Genomic DNA, 20,329 nt, shown 5'->3' with positions numbered 1-20,329 from the left:
GACAGGGACTAACCCCTTGACACTCCAATGACCACATCCTACCTTCTGAACTAGGAAGCCACTGTGAGAGTCTGAAGGCCAGGAGTTTTAAACTTGTCCTGGGAGTAGTACTGGTGATCACAAAGAACAGAAGGACAGGCAACTGCTACCTGTCTACTCCAAAAGGTGACTTCCTAGCAGGAGGGCGGCTGTTACATGGCACAGACATGCAGCACTGAAGGTGCTCAGTGACGAAGGAGGAGATGAAAGAGCTCTGAGACCTGTTGGCCCTGAAACCCATGGACTTAGACACTTGGAGGTCCTCCCAAAGAAGTCCACCAAGGTCATCAGGGCAGCAACCCTTCCGAGGTGTAAACTACAAAGGGGACATGTTTCAAGGGAGGAACAACCAAGTAAGTATGCTGTCAACTTGAAAAAGTACTTCCTGAACACCACTATGTACCACAGTTAGACTCTGTCAGAGAGGCTTCAATTGTATTAGGAAGAGAAACTCCATGTGCACAAGGAGAGAACAACACAGGACAGCACTGAGTGGTCCCCTGTCCAACAACACAAAGCAGGGAGTAATGTCACAGGCCGTGAATAAGGAGGACTTTCATCACTGGCCAACATTACCTGAAAAACGCAAAAATTTAAAAATGAATCAAGAAAAACCACAAAGTTCAGGAAACCAGAGAACAGTGAATTTCGACTGATTTTTTTTCTTTTTTACAAATGTCATATTGGCCAGAGAAAGCCTGACTATACTAAAATTCCGGATGCTCAACTAGTTAGTTTTGGCATGAAAATAGGTGCTGTGAAGACACAATGAGGCACAACAAGCCCAAGCCGGTCTCCAAGTCCTGAAGAACTCTCGAGGCTCCAATAGGGTCTCCGGGCTCTAGCTTCTATAGCTCCACATAACGCACAGCTTTTGCTCTCACTAAGGATTTCTGCTTCTGTTTAATGAACCATTCTTATGTCTGGGGCACTATAGGCTTTACAGAAGATGAAGTCTAAATACTGTAGTAACTCCTTATTTACTGAGTATTTTGTAGATAAGTGGCCTTGAATTTCTTTAACACATCAATAAAAAGACAGGAATCATAAGTGCCAACAGGCCACAGACTGGAAGACTGTCTCTGTAGTAAAGTCTCATATGCTAAGGCTTTCTCTACGTCGTGCATTACCACATTCTTCCCCATCACACTCAATGCTCCCAAGAATCAAGACTCATGCTGTCATCAATTCTTTGGTTATGACTGTATGGACAATGGTTGTTTAACAATGCATACCAAGTAATGATAAGAGCTAGTTCTTTCAATCAGGACACTAAAAATATTTCCAAAGGACTTTTAAATGAAAATACTGCATAAACACAGTGAAAATAATAGACTACAGATTGAGGTCTTAGGTTTAGAACTGCTTTGCAATTTGGAGTTTTAATGGATTTTGGAATATCTGCATATACACAGTTAGGTATATTGTAGATGGGACCCAAAACTAAACATGAAATCCCCTTACATTTGATGTACACGTAGTGTATACAGTTTGAGCTTAGCTGTATTTTTAGTGTGTCTATGCTTTGTGACTTGTCACATAAAATCAGGCATGGAATTTTCTATTGTGGCTCCAAAATGTCTGATTTTGAAGCATTTTGGATTTTTGATTAGGGATGCTCCATCTATACTGGAATGAACTGCACAAATGTACTTTGTGGGGAAACATAATCATCAGATCAAAATATAACATTTCCTATATCAAAAAGTTGTGGGATCATTTAAAGATATATATCCCTAGGTGCTGAATCTGGAACTGTTGATACAGCAAGTTAGGATGGACAAAGGAAGTGATGCATGAACATTTCTGAGCCAGCTAGACAAACTATAAATACTGACAGTCCAATTAGATCCAGGATCTGATGACATTTTAAGTACTAGGTTCGATAAACAACTAGATTCACTAGGTTCCTACAACATAGTTTGCTATACAAGCACATGTTAAAAAGCAGGTTATCAGGACACTTTTCTTAGAAGGACATAAAATAATCTGCCCAGTATAACTATGAGAAGCAAAAAAGCATTAGGTCAAGACCTATGAAGTTGGCTGAAGAGATGGCTTAGTAGTTAAGGCGTTTGCCTGAAAGCCTAAGGACCCAGTTTTTCGATTCCCCATTACCCAGGTAATCCAGATGCACAAGGTGGCACATGCATCTGGAGTTTGTTTGCAGTGGCTGGAGACCCTGGTGTGACCATGCTCTGTCTCTCTATCTGCCCCCAGTCAAATTAAATAAATGTTTTTTTAAAAAACTATGACATAATTTGGCTGGTCACATGAATTAACACATCATGCTTACAGATGTCCTGGGTAATTAGCAAAGAATCTTTACCTCATCTGAAGGTTAAGAGTTAAAAATTTTCTGGTGAATGAATTTCTGTAGGTTTTGGCAAATACACAAAAAACTTCCCAGCTACCAAGCACATCTCAACATGCATCATCATGAACGTGTTCTCCAGAGAGCTTGTGAACTAACAACGCACTCCAAAGCCGTCCCTACAGTGAAGCACAAACACAGCACAGCTGAACCAAGACAAAGCGACAGTGATAGTAACTGCCAGTGACAATATATCTCAGCTTTGATAATTGGGAAATATTATAAACACAGAGATTGGAATTAGGTTTGGTTTGGCAGACTGTAACCTATGAAATACTTAAAAGCCAAAACAGAACATGGGAGAAGCACGCATACATCCTATATTAATACATTGTTGCCCATACCTCATATAATTTGTAAAAAGGAGCAGCCACTGGAGATGACAGGATCTTTTCTTACATCATGAATTATGTATCAACTACTAGAATGGATGCAGGGAACTATAAGCAATTCAATGGAAACCTTTTTTTGGTTTATATCCACAAGAAACATGCAACATGGATCCCATATGGTTGTAGTAAACAAAATACTCCCAAGAGCTGGTGGGAAAGTTCTACCTGAAGGTGCCTCGTCCATCCTGACTACAGCACTGGCGTTCTTTGCCTGGAGTTTCCAGCCTGAGGGAGAGCGGTCTGTGCTCCCACTCGTGGTCGTCCTCGCTCTTCCCAGGCAGCAGGGTGGAACAGAGCTGGTACCAAAAGCATGAGGACCACAGGGCGTGGTGGCACACCCCTTTCATCCCACCACTCAGGAGGCAGAGATAGGAGACCCCATAGTGAATTCCAGGTCAGCCTGGGCTAGAGCGAGACCTTACCTCGAAACAAACAACAACAACAAAAGCCCACCAAGGTGAGAAGGCTCATTCATGACTGGGCTACACAGGTGGAGGGAAGGGTCAGACTGTGTTCAGTGAGGTTGGGAAAATAAATTTATTTCTATGCACAGAACAATTAAAAATAATTATCTTGTCATCCAAGTGGTTCAGAGCAAGTAATATCAAAAAGACATTTATCGCCGGGCGTGGTGGCACACGCCTTTAATCCCAGCACTCGGGAGGCAGAGGTAGGAGGATTGCCATGAGTTCAAGGCCACCCTGAGATGACAGAGTTAATTCCAGGTCAGCCTGGATCAGAGTGAGACCCTACCTCGAAAAACCAAAAAAAAAAAAAAAAAAAAAAGACATTTATCTACAGTCTAGAATTAGCCCAGATTCTAACAGAAACCAGAATGTGTCCAGATCATTAAGTGAGTTTAGAGGGTCTTTTTTTGTTTTTTACAATCTTATTTATTTATTTATTCAGAGGCGGGAAGAGGTAGATACAGAATGGGAGTGGCAGGGCCTCCGCCACTGCAAACAAATTTCAGAAGGAACTTTCATAGCATTTCCAGTGCAGCACTAATTTTCCTGAGGAAGCAAACGACTTCCCTTCAGCCCTGAGAAATGCAAGATGTGTATCAAATGTGAATATTCCCTTCACAGTAATCTGCAAAAGCAGGACTTCACGGAGGCATCCCATTCATACCACCACTTAACATTTCAAAGCAAGGTAGCAGAATTCTTAAATTCTCCTTGCACAGTTTTTAAGCATGTCCAAAAAACCACAAAGTTTCATAGTACTCCATTCCACAGGCTACCAGAGAGCCTTACTGGAGGAAGAAGTAGAGAATTAGTCTAGACTAAAAGGTTTAGGATTACAATAGTCTTAGACATTCAAAATCCAAGGATGAGCCAATAGAAAACAATAGCATTTCTCCTGAGCCTTGACCTAGAGATCAACAATCTACTCTGAAAGGTTTTGCTAAAATAGCTGTGATGTCTGGTTGTTTTGGCTCTTAGCTTCAGCAAGCTTTCACTGGCTATAGTTAAACCATGTGCTAAAAGACATCAATTACAAAAAATGGACTGTCAGCTAAAAATTGCCAGAAGCTTAATAATCCAACAAATATTCTACTATCAGCCTTTCCATGGAACTGTAAAACATTAATATACTAAAATAGTCATTTCTTTAACAGATTTTGAACACTTCAATTTTCTTACTTAACATGACATTTACATAACAATATCTAATTAATTACCAACCAAAGGCGGTTGTGGGCTAATTGGAAACATGGCATCCATTCCTAACCAGCTGGTCAGTCTCACTCTATCACAAGCCACAGTGCCCACTTTACAGGTTCACCACCCTAAAGGTAAATTCAAGGGCTGCTATTCTCTCCTCTCTCTCTTTCTCTTTCTAGAGATTCAGAATTGAGTTTGTTGAAGCATCTTAAAAAGAAAGGAAGAAAAGGAAGAGAGAAAAAAAACTATGCAATGGAGATATAAACTATTGTCTTCTAATTTGGCCATGGTTGAAAATATAAAGTTCAATCTCTTTAGCAGTAAAATAGTTCTTCTGTAAAATTCTTCACTACATATGTGCAGAGTTAAAAATAACCCAGGAAATAACGGATGGTAATGAGCCCAGGGACAGGTCAGAATGCACAAGTAAGTTGTCTCCACAGAAAAAAAAATCCTCATCATTTAACCTTACCCCACATCTGCAACTCACCAACTGGTTTAATCAGAAAGGACATGACTAATCTGTCTAGTTAACTGGGTTTGAAAATCTCCATCGATTAAAAGCAAGGAAACATAAAGATATAATGTGTGTGAATCTAAGTTTACAGGAAATCAACACAGATAATGAATGATCCTCCCAATTCTCCAAATGCAACTTCCAGATTAAACCATTTATAAGGTTTGTTATGGAATTTCAGTGTTAACCTCTCTGTCAGAAGTTCTAATCCTAACTCACTGCATGACTCCTTGTAACATTCATATTTAACTTAAGAGATTTATGAGATTTGCAAAGTAGGATGGACCTTGCTACGGTCAGCTTATCTATTTAATTCAACAAAAATTTCCTTACTATACTACACTGTCTTCCTAATATTAACAGTACTGGGCATCTCTGCCCCCAAATTATGAAGTATATAGGTATTATTACCACCCCACTGGCTCAAAAGGAACTAATTAAAATTCTCCTGTATCCTCCTCCCCACCCCCACATACACACATTGAGCAGAACTGAGAGCAAGCCTGATTAGGATGCTTTTCAAGCCCCCACAGTGACACTCCTCAAGGGGTAGATGACAATCCCATGTGAACCAAGTGAAGTTCTAGAAACAATGTTCTCTTGGTCAGCAATAACTTTAATGATATGAGCATAAAAGGCAGAACAGTTTTAGCAATATAGCTAGAAAGGAGATAAAAAGGGAACAGAAAGGGGGAGGGGGGCTTAATAGGATGGTATTGTATATATGTAAGTAGAAGAACAGATTAATGGGGGTGAAAAGGCCTAAGTGAGGTCAGGGAAAGAAACTGAGTAAAGGAAGGTGGAGGGAGGGCTAATCAAAGTCTAAGAGGATATAAGTAAGTCATATGAAAATCTACTTTTCTTGGAAAATGGAACCCTCAAAAGCCATAGATAATTACTAGAAAATTTTCAATACCAGGGATGGAATACCTTCCAGTGAGTTGTTGGCCAGGGAGATCCCTGATGCCCCCAGAACATTATAGGCCATTGCTGAGGCCCTTGGTTTCCCACCAGGACCTTATTGCTGAAGACTCCACATACTTGGGCTGCAAGGTCATTGAGAAATCCTTCTGGAGCTGAGCTGAAAACATCCTTCATGTAGACCAGCTGACAGAAAGCTGGAAAAAGCCATGGTGCATGCAGTTCAGTAGGAAAGAGAGAAATCACCACTGAACAACAGTGGACACTGCAAGCCTTCAATTTGGCCAGCCATGCCAAATGAGCAAAAAGGTGCAGTAGTGGCACATCTGTTATGGGGAAAACCAACCACTCTTTATTTTGACTGGAGGCCTGCTCCCTGGGAGGGAATACATCCCTGATACTGAAAACCTACAACACGGGTAGTCATGAGCCCTAGGGGCATACCATCTGGTGCTGTCTGGCTAAATGTATATACTATGTTCACCAAACTGCCCAGTAAGTACTTCTCTTAATATTTATACCAACATATTAATGCTACTCTCACTTTGGGTCAGACAAGCTTCTCTTTTCAGATGGCAGTGACTTTTGGATGACTCAGAAGGAACCATGGTGCTGAGAGGAGTGCTCAGCAATGAGATATCTCTATCACACCTTCCAAGGCTCAGGGTCCATTGCAGAAGAAGTGGTGGAAAGAATGAGAGCCAAAGGAAGGGTAGGACCCCTTCCAACGTGCTCCTCCAGACACAAAATGGCCTGGATATCCATGACCTCACAGTGCCTAAGACTATCAACACAAGACCCTCATAATAGGAGGAAAAGATGATGACATCAAAATAAGAGAGAGGCTGATTGAAAGAGAGAAGGGATATGATGAAGAGTGGAGTTTCAAAGGGAAAAGTGCAGGGAGGGAGGAAATTACCATGGGATATTGTTTACAATTATGGAAGTTGTCAACAAAAAATAGATAATACCAAAATTTTGAAAAAAAAGAAAGAAAAGAAATATAGCATATTAAGTGTTTAAAACTGTTTCCCAGCACAGAATGAAAATCCTGTGCAAAAAATAATTACTGGATATCCTAGCTTACTTGGAAAGGAACTACAATTAGTAATAAATACTGTAACTTTTATAAATAGTGTACCTGGCTTAACGGAAGACCCCCAAGCTGTACATTCTCACCTGCCTTATGAGATTTGCACTTCTGCAATAAGCAACAGGAAAACTACGAATCCTATGAATGGGACTCAACAGGTTCTCAGGCCACACTTCAGAACCACGGGTACAGAAAAAACAGTGAACCTATTCTGACACACCCCTTACAGGCTATTACAGCTTCCAGCTGCTGCACAAGTTCTTATTCTTAACATGAGCATGAACAGTTTACCCAAAAGCTGTATGTACGAGGAGTACACCCAATACCTGTACATACAAGAGTACACCAGGCACTCCCCTGACAGCTGCGTGTACAGGAGCCCACCCGAAGTTTGCCCCACAGCTGCATGTACTAGAGGTTTACTTGATACCTGGATATACAGGAGTACACCAGAAGTTGGTCACGCGGACATAGCAATGCAGCAGCACAACAGCCAAGCTGACAGGCACGAGGATGGCCACCTCAAGTACAGGCCGCAAGACAAGCAGGACAAAGAAACGATTCCAGTTGTGGGTTTGAGAATCAAGATGGCACACGACTCCATCATGCTGCTCAAAACAGAACTATATTTGAAGCTCATGGAATGTTTATTTCTAGAATGTCTCAATTACTGCTTTCAGATTGTGGTTCATTCTACATAACTGAAACTGAAGAAAGTGAAACTAAAACAGGGTAAGAGGAGATTGCTATAATTATTAATTGGCAAAAGTGACTTAAAATGAGGCCAAAAATATGAATATTTCAATAATCATATATCATGTAAACAAAAAAAGTTTCACAAGATATACTTTAGAATAAAAAAAGGTATCAGTCCAGTTAGCTTTACAAATTAGTTTTTCAAGCTCTTAAAGAATAAATGTCTTGGGCTGGAGAGATGGTTTAGCAGTTAAGTATTTGCCTGCAAAGCCAAAGGACCCAGATTCAATTCCCCAGTACCACATAAAGGCCAAAGCACAAGGTGGCACATGCATCTGGATTTCATTTGCAGTGGCTAGAGGCCCTGGTGACCCTATTCTCTATCTGCTAGCCCTCTCTCAAATAACCAAAAAAAAAAAAAAAAAAAGTTTTTTTTTTTTTTTTTTAAAGAATATATAAAGAACTGATGCTGTCTCATAAGATTAATGTCATCCTGAAACTAGAGAGGAATGGTATGCCCACCATACATAAACACACATATTACAAAATTAACTCTTATCTATTAAAAGAATACAAAATTTTAAAATTAGCCTTCTCAATCAAACATTGTCCTAAAGGAACTAGTATAGTTTACTCAAGAAATGTAAACCTGGTTTAACCCTGGAAGTATATTAAAACTAAAAGGTCACATATGAAAGCAGATGCCATGTGATCATTTCAACAGTTGTTTAAAAAATCTTTACATAAAACTTATCATTCACCTATAATTTGGAAAATAAGTTTCCTTAAATTGATTTTTTTTTTTTTTTTTTTTTTTTTTTTTGGTTTTTCTAGGTAGGTTCTCACTTTAGCCCAGGCTGACCTGTAATGCACTCTGTGTATTCTCAGGTTGGTCTCAAGCTCACGGTGATCCTCCGACCTCTGCCTCCTGAGTGCTGGGATTAAAGGCGTGCGCTACCACGCTCAGCTCCTTAAATTGATTTTTTAAAAAATCTAAGAGAAACCTATAGCAAATATTGTACTTCTGAAACAGTATTAGAAAAACTAATGTGTGATGAGAGTCAAGAATTAAGAAAAAAAACTATAAGGCTGAAAAAAATTTCCAATAGCCGGGCGTGGTGGCACATGCCTTTAATCCCAGCACTCGGGAGGCAGAGGTAAGTGGATTTCCATGAGTTCAAGGACACCCTGAGACTACATAGTTAATTCTAGGTCAGCCTGGACCAGAGAGGGTCCCTACCTCGAAAAACCAAAAAGGGGGGGGGGGCTGGCGGGATGGCTTAGAGGTTAAGGTATTTGCCTGCAAAGCCAGAGGACCCAGGTTCGATGCCCCAGGACCTATGTTAGGTACATGCACAAGAGGGCGCATGTGTCTGGAGTTCATTTAAGAAAAAAAAAAAATCCAACAATAGAGAGATGAAGGTTGGGGCACTGGCCTGCAAAGCCTAAGGACCCAGGTTCAATTCCCCAGTACCCACATAAGCCAGATGCACAAAGTGGCATGTGTATCTGGAGTTTGTTTGCAGTGGCTAGAGGCCCTGGTGTGCCCCCAGGCCCTCTCTGGTCTGACTTGCTAATTCCTCTTCCATATATTTATCATGGAAAAATGACACATACATCTGTCATTTGTAAAAATATCTACCGTCTGACATGGCTTATCATACTGAAATTTTAGAAAAGGCCTCAAAAGAACAGGAAAAAAGATTATGGTAATTATAATGTAGAAAACTATGCATCAGTTAAAAAAGAAGTGAGGCAGATCTCTAAGACTAACATGGAAAGATTTCTAGCATGAAAGTAAAAGGAAAGTCACTTATGTATGTGTAGCATGCCCTCATTAAAGGAGGCAAGACCTCACATGCATGTAAAATATACAACTGTATTAAAAAGAAAGTATGAAGCCAGGCGTGGTGGTGCATGCCTTTAATCCCAGCACTCAGGAGGCAAAGGTAGGAGGATCACTGTGAGCCTGAGACTACATAGTGAATTCCATGTCAGCCTGAGCTAGAGTGAGACCCTACCTCTACCCCCTCCCGAAAAAAATAAAAAGAAAAGAACAAAGAAAGAAACTCGGAATGAATTTAAGTCTGGCTGTTTGTAGAACAGTGGGAATGTGATGGTTGAGAGGGTCAAGGTGTTTAAAGGTTTTTCACCTGTACAAATCTAAATTTTTGGAATTCAAAAAAGTTACAGTGGAATAATTTCTTATGTATCTACTTCAAGGAAAAGGGAGAAAAAAAGCAAGTACAGAAGTGAAGCATAATGGTTGGGCTTTCATGTTGCTCTCGCTCTGAGGAGGAGTTGAAGGTAGGTGACATGCAAGTGCTTGAAAAAGATGGAGTACAAGCACTTCTGAGAAAAATCCTCTGGGGCTGGGGAGATGCTCAGTGGTTAAAAAGGCGCTTGCTCTGCAAGCATGGGGCCTGAGACTGACTGAGTTTGATTCCCCAGCACTCACATAAATAGCTGCACATGGCTATGCCCATCAGAACCTTAGTTCTGTCTGGGGCGGAGACCAGGAGACCGAAGAATTGTTGGGGCTTGCTGACTGAAGAAAACCCAGCTCTGGGCTGGGAGATACTCCCTCCCTCTGAAGGAAACAGGCAGACACCGGAATCCCTACCTGTGCATCCACACACATATGCATTTTCTATACTACACTCTACGTGTGCACACAGACTACACTATACCACACTATACACATACACCAAAATATAACTTTAAAAAGCCCACTCCTAACTGTTTAAGATGTAAACAGGGAACTAAGTTAAGGATCTCTCTCACACATGCTGCCACTTCAACACAACAAACACATTTGATACCCTGACAATGCATATCACCTACTGTTTTAGTACAAAGTATCAATCTTTTAGAACAAGGTCCTAATAAAGGTGGCATGCTTTACAGAGCCAGCTTGGGGATTAATAGATAAGTGCACCAGGAAGAAAAAAAAAAACTTTAAAATCAAAAAAGACGTTTAAAGTTTGGGCATTCTCCATTATAGGACAGAATCCCCCAGGTTGAGGCTATTATCTATGCGAGGAGCTCTGTCTGTTGTGTAATTATCTCTGATAAGAAGCAGATGCTTCACTAGAAAACAGGAAGAAAAAGGCACACACAGAACCACATAAGCCTTCCTTTGGTACCTCATTTAAATCAGCCCAGCAGGAAGTGTTTAAACGGTGTTTTCCAAATGCTTTACTAGAAGGTGGCCTGTCCGTCCAAATCTGTGCTAAAAGAGGAAGTCTGGAAAAGGGAAAACTGGCTGCCTTTCAAGATTACTAGAAATGTAACTGGTAGAAACCAAAAATTTTGCCACTTGGTAGCAGTGGTACTAATTCTGCAGAGTCCACATGAGGTCTGGCCAGACTCAAAGGTAGGTTCTGAAGGGCAAATGTTAAAAGGTATCATCAGCCAGGTCTGGTGGGTCACAGCCGCAATGCAGACGGCAGAAGTAGGAAGACTGCAAATCTGAGACTACCCTAGTACATGCCGAGTTCTCGCTGATATATAAGCATTAATTTTTAAATTCCTAGGGGAGCTAGAGCTAGTGTTATCACCAGCAATCAGTTTCCGGGGAAACAATGGGAATCTTGTTCAACAAAATTAATTTACCCACAGGTAAAGAATGGTCTCAAATTTCTACTTTGGAAATAGCTATCATGATAAACAAAAATCTGGACAACAGTGAGAAATGCAGCTCTAGTCCATGAAGTTCTGCTAACACACTGGCGTGTACGTTCTTTGGACAGAAGCAGAGCAGTGCTGTACTGCTACCAACGAGAACAGCATGAAACCCGCAACTAATACACAGGCAAAAGCCCCACACAACAGTTATAACTCTAGGTCAGCCCACCTGCCAAAGCCCCCTTTTCTCATCTACAGACCAGAAACATAGTTGTCTGACCTATGCCACACACTATCAGGATAGTGCTAGGAGAACAACATTCATCAACGTGCTTTGGAAACCAAAGGACCACTGGATCTCCAAAGCCACTACCTTCCTGTGTAACGTATGACCTCTCCTAATTGTCTGAGTCAAACCTCAGAATATTTGAAAGTCCATTCCTTGTCATTATGTCTTCCCTAGTAGCAAGCATCAATTCTCTGCTTTTCTTGCCTAAAAAGAAACAGATTAGCCAAGGCCATTCTAATACCTCCACTTCCATCTTAAATGCTTCTGAAACTGGGAGGAAAAACACCAAACCCAGAAAAGCACGCAAAGTATAATCATCACAAATAGACTCTAAGTAGGCCTTTAAGAGCAGAAAAGATGATGTGGAGAAGGGAGGAGAGGACATTTTCTTGTCTTTTAAAAAAGTCTAATATGATAAAAGTGACAAGGTGAGCAGTTATTTCCCCATCACCTAAGAACAACTGATTTCTACAGTTCTAACTTGACATCTTTTTTTTTTTTTCGAGGTAGGGGGTCTCACTCTGGTCTATGCTGACCTGGAATTAACTCTGTCATCTCAGGGTGACCTTGAACTCATGGCAATCCTCCTACCTCTGCCTCCTGAGTGCTAGGATTAAAGGCGTGCACCACCATGCCCCGCTAATATCTTTCTTTTTACAAGCGGAGTCAAGGAAGAACTCCAGTAACCTCATGCAAAGTGGTTGGCAGACCTGCCTGTTGTTTGTCTCCCCACCCAAATGGCTGACACCCTATCAACAACTGCACTCCAAGCAGTCAGCAGGAGAGCAGACTGGAGAATAAAGGACACGTGGTGAGATGCAGACCCCCAGGTTCAGTTCAGTTACTGCCACAGAGCATGAGCATGCCCCTTTCCCAATGTCTTCTCCTCTTGATCAACACAGGCTAAACCAGACTTTCCTTCAAGGGAGACTCCCCATAATCCCCATGTGGCTGCAGTCTAAAGGAGACAACAGAAGTTTGAATGTCTGTCCCCCAGTAGACTAAGATGTTTTATTAAAACTTGGAATTCCAGCCACCTGGTCAGAAGAGGGGAGTGGGTCTGATTTCTAGCCCAATGGTATGCAGCAGAATGGTTTTTGAGCTCTACCTGGGCTCCAGTTGCTTCTTGCCTTTTTCTTTTTCTTTCTTTCTTTCTTTTTTTTTTTTTTTTTTGAGGTAGGTTCTCACTCTGGCCCAGGCTGACCTGGAATTCACTATGTAGTCTCAGGGTGGCCTCGACCTCCCAGCAATCCTACCTCTGCCTCTTGAGTGCTGGGATTAAAGGCGTGCGCCACCATGCCCAGCTTGCTGGCTGCTTTTGGTGTTTGCTGGCTGGTGGTGGCTTCTCTCTGCTTAGATCTTTGAAAGGGATCTCTTCTTCCATCATGAAAACTTCCCCTGGAAATGTACACGTCAAGTAAGTCCCTTTTCCCCATAAACTATGTCCGGTTTGGAAGTTCAGCCTAGCCATGTGGAGCTGACTACAAGACTCTCCTTCGAGGGGAATGGAAAATTGGAGGCTGTCAACAACTCCCATGTGGCTGCAGTTGTCCTGCAGTCTAAAGGAGACACATGCACCACACTAAGTTCCCACAGAAGAAGGCCATACTGCATACTTCCCAATCTCGTGACCTAAGCTGCTACAGCTTGAGGGTACCTTGAAACCTTCCGAGCTGGTACACTACACTTGACTTTGGGGACCAGTAGGCACAATGTGTCTCCAAAGCTTGAGTCATCATTACACCACATCCACATATGAATAGCTACAGAAATGGAAACTGGATACTCAGAGCCTAAGACCAGAAGAAAAGTGAGACCCTAGCCTCCAAATCCAAAGCTAAAGGTAGTCACACAGGGTTCAGTACTACATTGCTAGGAGACTACCAGGGCCCATATGGGCCAGCCAGGTGTTGAAGACACACCTAAGCCTGGCCCATCAGCTTCCTGAAACAGCCTTAAACCCACCAGAGAGCCTAGGTCACAGTGAGTCCGCAGTGTCTGAGCCTAGCCAGGTGTTACCTGCATTGCACCACTACAGCGACAACCAACTGAGGTGCAGCTCACTAACACAACAGCAGCAGCTCTGAGGAGGACTAGAGCCGAAGACAGAACACAGAGGCCACACTCCTGAGTCAGCCCAGAGAAGAGCTAACATAACACCGTTAGACCTCACACAAAGAAAAGTTTTCTCCTTGCCACCTCCTCAAAATACCTCCACAAAACTGGACCAGGCAATGATGGGACTATAACTCAGCACTTATCACTTGCCCAGACTACATCAGGCCCCAGCTTTGACCCCCCAGTATGAGGGTGGGGGAGGTTACTGTTTTGCTACTCACACAATTGTCTACACAGGACCAGGACACATCAAACCTGACATGGCAAAGACACATGGCACTCCAAAGGGACCAAATAATATCCAGTGAAAGACCCCAATGGGAGGGAGAGTCATCAAATGTGGGAAATGGAATTCAAAATAATGATCATGAAGGAAGCTTAACTCAGCTTCAATGAGCTATAAACAAACAAAACCAACTCAATGAAGTCAACAAAACAGTTCATGATCCAAATATGAAATTCCAGAGATATCACACATAATCAAACAGTAGCTAAAGAATTCAGACCTAGCCGGACATGGTGGCATACGCCTTTAATCCCAGCACTCGGGAGGCAGAGGTAGGAGGATTGCCATGAGTTCAAGGCCACCCTGAGATGACAGAGTTAATTCCAGGTCAGCCTGGACCAGAGTGAGACCCTACCTCGAAAAACCAAAAAAAAAAAAAAAAAAAAAAAAAAAAGAATTCAGATCTGAGGGCTGGAGAGATGGCTTAGCAGTTAAGGCATCTGCCAGCAAAGCCAAAGGATCCAGGTTCGATTCTCCAGAACCTACATAAGCCAGATGCACAAAGGGGCGCATGTGTCTGGAGTTTGTTTGCAGTAGTGGAGGCCCTGGTGCACCCATTCTCCCCATCCCCCCTCGTCTTTCTCTCTCCAACAAATAAATAAAGTATATTTTTTTAAAAAAAGAATTTGAATCCGGGCATGATGGCTCATATCTATAATCCTAGCACTCAAGAAGGCTGAGCTAGGAGGCTCATCATGAGTCTGAGGCAAGCCTGTGCTACACAGTAAGTTTTGGGTCAGCCTGGGTTAAAGTGGGACCCTGCCTCGAAAAACTCCAAAAGCAGTAACAACAACACAAAAAGAAGAATTTCTAAACTCAAAGACAGAAGTAAATCGATTCAGCTGACCAAACAAAAAGAAAAAAAGAATGAAAACAGAAGTACGTCAAGAGAGTGACAGGACATCAGCTCCTGGACATTATGGGAGCTCTATAAGGAAAAGAGATGGACAGAGGGTCAGAAAACATATTTAATGAAACATGGGTGGAAACTTAAGCTTGTTTCCTTGTTTTTGTAACATGAGATAATGAACCCAGGGCCTTATATGTGTTATGCAGATGCTCTGGCTCTGAGCTAAATCCCCAAGGCCTTCCCAAGTTTTGAGAAAGAGATGGGTATCAATATCCATGAGAATCAAAAAGCTTCAAGAGACTCCATTAAAGAGGTCCTTTCTAAGGTATATTACAATCCATCTGTAAAAGTCAACAAGAAAAAAAAAAATTCTAAAAGCAGCAAGAGAAACAAAAGTCAAGGAAATCTCCAGTAGCTCAACAGCATATATTTTAGGAGCAATACTGACACTGCAGGTCAGGAAAGCTAGGATAATATATTCAGGATGACTAAAATAAATAATCTTTTTTGTTGTTGTTTTGTTTTTCAAAGTAGGGTCTCACAAGCTGACCTAGAATTCACTATGTAGTCTCAGACTGGCCTCAAACTCATGGAGATCCTCCTACCTCTGCCTCCCGAGTGCTGGGATTAAAGATGCATGTCACCATGCACGGCTAAAAAAATTCTTAACTGAGCCAGGCATGGTGGCACACACCTTTAATCCCTACCTCAAAAAACCAAACAAAAAAAATCTTAAGTGAATATCATACCCTGAAAAACTTTGTGCTTCAGAGAAAAGAAAAAAACTAGGTCTTCCTCAGAAAAGCAAGAGCTTGATAGAATTTATCAATTACCAGAAACACTTACATTTAAAGTGTAAGCACAGGCACCGTCGGTGCACAGCACAGAAGGTACATAAACAAGAGAGAGAACAAGCCAAGCTTCACAACAACACAAAGCCACCACACCACAAAGAACAACAAAGAATGAGAGGAACAGACACAAAGTAACGAGAAATCAACCACAAAATAAAAGGAGGCTGTTGCCTAACAACAGTAATGATGAACATATGTTGGTACATTCCCACCAACTGAAAGATACAGACTGGCTGAATGGACTTAAACACCGAACATAAATGAATAATATATATATTCACATATGTTTGTATGTACATAGGTATGTATACAGACCTACACACTTATGGAATATACTTGTAGTCCCTGCAAACACAGTAACAGTGAGCAGGATTAGTTACATTAATCTCAGATAAAATAGCTTATAAATACTGCAAAAGAAGCAATGCATAGTGGTACAGGCCTATAATTCCTGCTACTCCAGAGGCTGAGGCAGGAAGATTGCAAGTTCAGAGCCTGCCTAGGCTAGAGTGAGTTCAAGGCCAGTCAGGGTAACTTAGATACTGTGTCCAAAATAAAAAGTACACTATGTCAAATAAGCATACAAATAAATCCTAATAGGGTAACACAAAAATAAATAAAGAGAGCTGGAGAGATGGCTTAGCGGTTAGGCGCTTGCCTGTGAAGCCTAAGGACCCCGGTTCCCCAGGTCCCACGTTAGCCAGATGCACAAGGGGGCGCACACGTCTAGAGTTCGTTTGCAGAAGCTGGAAGCCCTGGCGCGCCCATTCTCTCTCTCTCCCTCTATCTGTCTTTCTCTCTGTGTCTGTCACTCTCAAATAAATAAATAAATAATTTTTAAAAAATCTAAAAATAAATAAATAAAGAATAAATAAGCATTAGTAACTTATTAAGAATAAAAAATAGGGCTGGAGAGATGGCTTAGCGGTTAAGCGCTTGCCTGTGAAGCCTAAGGACCCCGGTTCGAGGCTCGGTTCCCCAGGTCCCACATAAGCCAGATGCTCATAGTGGCACACGCATCAGGTATTCGTTTGTAGTGGCTAGATCTAGCAGGTGGAAAAGAACTCTCTTGGGCTGGGGATATAGCTCAGTGGAGGAACACTTGCCTAGCCCTGTTTTTGAGCCACAACACTGCAAAAATAAATAAATAAATAAAATTAAAAATAAGTAAATAGGGCTGGAGAGATGGCTTAGCGGTTAAGCGCTTGCCTGTGAAGCCTAAGGACCCCGGTTCGAGGCTCGGTTCCCCAGGTCCCACGTTAGCCAGATGCACAAGGGGGCGCACGCGTCTGGAGTTCGTTTGCAGAGGCTGGAAGCCCTGGCGCGCCCATTCTCTCTCTCTCCCTCTATCTGTCTTCCTCTCTGTGTCTGTCGCTCTCAAATAAATAAATAAATAAATAAATAAATTTAAAAAAAAAAGAATAAAAAATAAAAAGCACAAAGGGTAATACAGCTCAGTGGTAGAGCACTTGCCTACTAGCATGTGGGAGACCCTAGGTTCAACCCCCAGCACCTCTCTACGAACACAGAGAGAGACAAAACATACACATAAAGAGGCCACTGTATAATGATAAAAGGATTAACTCAGCAAGAGGACATGAGAAGTGTGTATAATATAAATTATATATGACCACCCAAATATACAGAGTCAATATTATTAGATCTAAAGAGTGCAATGTAATAATAGATGGGGACTTCAAAATCACAATTTCAGCCCATGATAAATCATCCCTGAAAAGAATCAGAAAGTAGAAAGACTAGAGAAACTGCAATGTAAACAAAATGAATCTACGCAACAATGTCAGAGCATCTCACCCACCAGAAGCAAAATACAGATCATTATCAGCAAATGGATGAATCTCCATGGCATACCAGGTATGAGTCCAAAAAACAAGCCTTATGAAAACAAACAAAGCTATTATCAAGAGCTAGAGATAAGGGTCAGTGGTTAAGTGTACTTCCTATGCAAGCATGAGAGCCTAAGTTTGAATTTCCAGAACCCATGTAAACAGCTGGGTGTGCCCATGCGCGTGCCACAAAGAGGAGCAGAGATCAGGAAATCGGCTGCCCTGCATCAGTAAGAGATTCCAGCTCAAACAAAAATAGGCAGAAGCTGAGTGTGTTGGCGCATGCCTTTAATCCCAGGACTCAGGAGGCAGAGGTAGGAGGATCGCTGTGAGTTCGAGGCCACCCTGGGCTAGAGTGAAGTGAGACATTACCTCGAAAAACCAAAAGGAAAAAAAAAAAAGAAAAAGAAAAAAACAGGCAGAAGCAATGGAGCAGGACACCCAGCATGGCCACCATATGTGGTGATGCAAGGGCGCATACATACATACGTGCACAGGATGTACACACACACACAAACACACCATACATACACAAGCAAAACAGTAACAAAATATAAATCAAAATCCTATCATGCATTTTCTCTGATTACACCGAAACAAAATAAGAGGAACTGTGGAAATGGTACAAATGCATGGAAACTGACATACTCCTGAATGACAAATAGGTCAACAGAGAAATTAAAAGAAAAATATGAAACTTCTGAATAAATGACAATGTCCATAACACATGATCAAAGCTCATGGGATGCAGCAAAAGCTGTCTTAAAAGAGATGATCAAAGCCCTAAATACTTACATTAAAAAGGGACGGGAAGGCTAGGGAGGCAGAGGTAGCAGGATCACTGTTAAGCTTCAGGCCAGCGTGAGACTACAGAGTTAGATACAGGTCCGTCTGATTTAGATTAAAAAAATAAAAATTTGGAAGAAAAAAAGGGGGTGGTGAGAAAGATCGACAGGCACAGTGACATACAGCTGTAATATCAGCTACCTGGGGGCTGAGACTGGAACAAAGGGGGCCAGCCTGGCAAATTCTATCTCAAAACACCAAAATCAGCAGGAAGGCTTCAAAAAGTCTTAGGGCTGGAGAGATGGTTTAGTGGTTAAGGTGCTTGCCTGAAAAGCCTAAGGACTCCTATTTGATTCCCCAGAACTCACACAATGCAGACGCATCTAGTGAGGAGTGATGCATGTGCAAAGTTCCGTCTGGAGTTCGACCACAGTGGTTTTGTTTTTTGGTGGGTTTTTTTTTGTTGTTGTTTGTTTGTTTGTTTGTTTTGGTGTTTGGAGGAAGGGTCTCACTCTAGCTTAAGCTGACCTGGAATTCACTATGTACTCTCAGGGTGGCCTTGAACTCATGGCGATCCTCCTACCTTGGCCTCCCAAGTGCTGGATTAAAGGCATATGCCACCACGCCCAGCTTTGGCATGCCCATTCTTTTGCTCTCTTTCTCCCTCAACAACCACCCCCCCCAAATAAATACACAAATAAGCACTTGGCAGACAAAGGCAGGAGGATCACCGTGAGCTCGAGGCCACCTTGAGACTACATAGTGAATTCCAGGTCAGTTTGAGCTAGGAAGGGTCTCAACCCTACCTTGAAAAACCAAAATAGATAAATAAAACTTTTGAAATTGATTATTGACAATAATTGTCTTTTCTTTGTCTTCTCTTCTGAACTATGTCTACACCTGTCTTGGTTCCATTCAACAATTGATAAATGTCAGGTTGTTTCTTCAAACGAACTGTGATATTATCACTTTCTGTAATTAAAACAAATGGCTATCATTTAAAAGTCCAAATAGCTTAGGTGGGCATTACGCCTTCTATAGCTTGGCCCTAATTTATTGTCCTAACACTGTCTTCCATAATGGCTCTAAGGGAGTTACTAACCATTGAGAAACTCCAGGCATCTTTCCTCCAGAATTCATGCTACTGTGAGTAGAATGTCTCTCTACTACTTCTCATCTGCCTTCAATGTCACTTCTAATTAAGTCAATGCCCTTCTCTTCAATACTGAGATGCAGTACACAAGAAGGCCACTAACAAGGAACATGCAACTCTGCGTCAGATTTCCAGGTGGGCGGATCACCATTATGTTTGATACAGAGGCTGTCCTGTGCAATGCTGGATCACTGGCAGTCTCTCTGGCCTTCAAATGTTGTAAGGCAAGGAGGAGGATCACTCCTGTTCACCCCTCTCTGAAATGTAACCAATACATTTAATTTTACCAGATAAATAGCAAATTCTGTGAAGACCTTCTGTATTTTTATATTCTCAATGTAATTGAAATACAGCAATGTATGAAAGGCTTAGGTAAATATTTGCTTTTTGCTAATCTTTCCAAATTAGTAGACAGAACATCCTAACCTATAACATTTCTAGACATTCATTAAACTTGAAGCACTAAATTCCAATCTTACTGAGTAAAGCTTAAGAGGCAAACGTTGATATGTCATAATATCCCTATAATTTAACAAATACTACCAGTTCTAGTTGTTCCTCAAGTTTTAGCATTACACTGAACTTCCATATCATACGAAAGTGATAAAAATGATTTCTGACTCTCTTCAAATACCCTGTCTTCTATAAAACACACAGCATAAATACTAACTTAAACACTTAAGAAGAGTCAAGGCCAGTTAGTGACATGGTAAGGTTTCAACACAAGGCCCTACAGCAGGTGCAAGTTCCCGGCACCAGTGTTTCCCAACCCTCACTATACATTAGAATCTCTGCAGTTAGAAGCAGAGTCTCTGGGCCT

At 41.6% G+C, this 20,329-nt stretch overlaps 1 protein-coding gene across 1 annotated transcript in view; it reads right to left on the bottom strand.

Annotated features, from left to right (window-relative positions):
- Zfand3 (zinc finger AN1-type containing 3) overlaps positions 1–20,329 on the bottom strand; it is a 236,868-nt gene that overhangs the window by 53,360 nt on the left and 163,179 nt on the right. The window lies entirely within an intron of this gene.

Source organism: Jaculus jaculus, chromosome 8 (genome assembly GCF_020740685.1).
Source record: "Jaculus jaculus isolate mJacJac1 chromosome 8, mJacJac1.mat.Y.cur, whole genome shotgun sequence".
NCBI classification, from domain to species: Eukaryota; Metazoa; Chordata; class Mammalia; order Rodentia; family Dipodidae; genus Jaculus; species Jaculus jaculus.
Note: the sequence above shows the minus strand (reverse complement) of the source record. Positions and strands in the feature narration are given on the sequence as shown.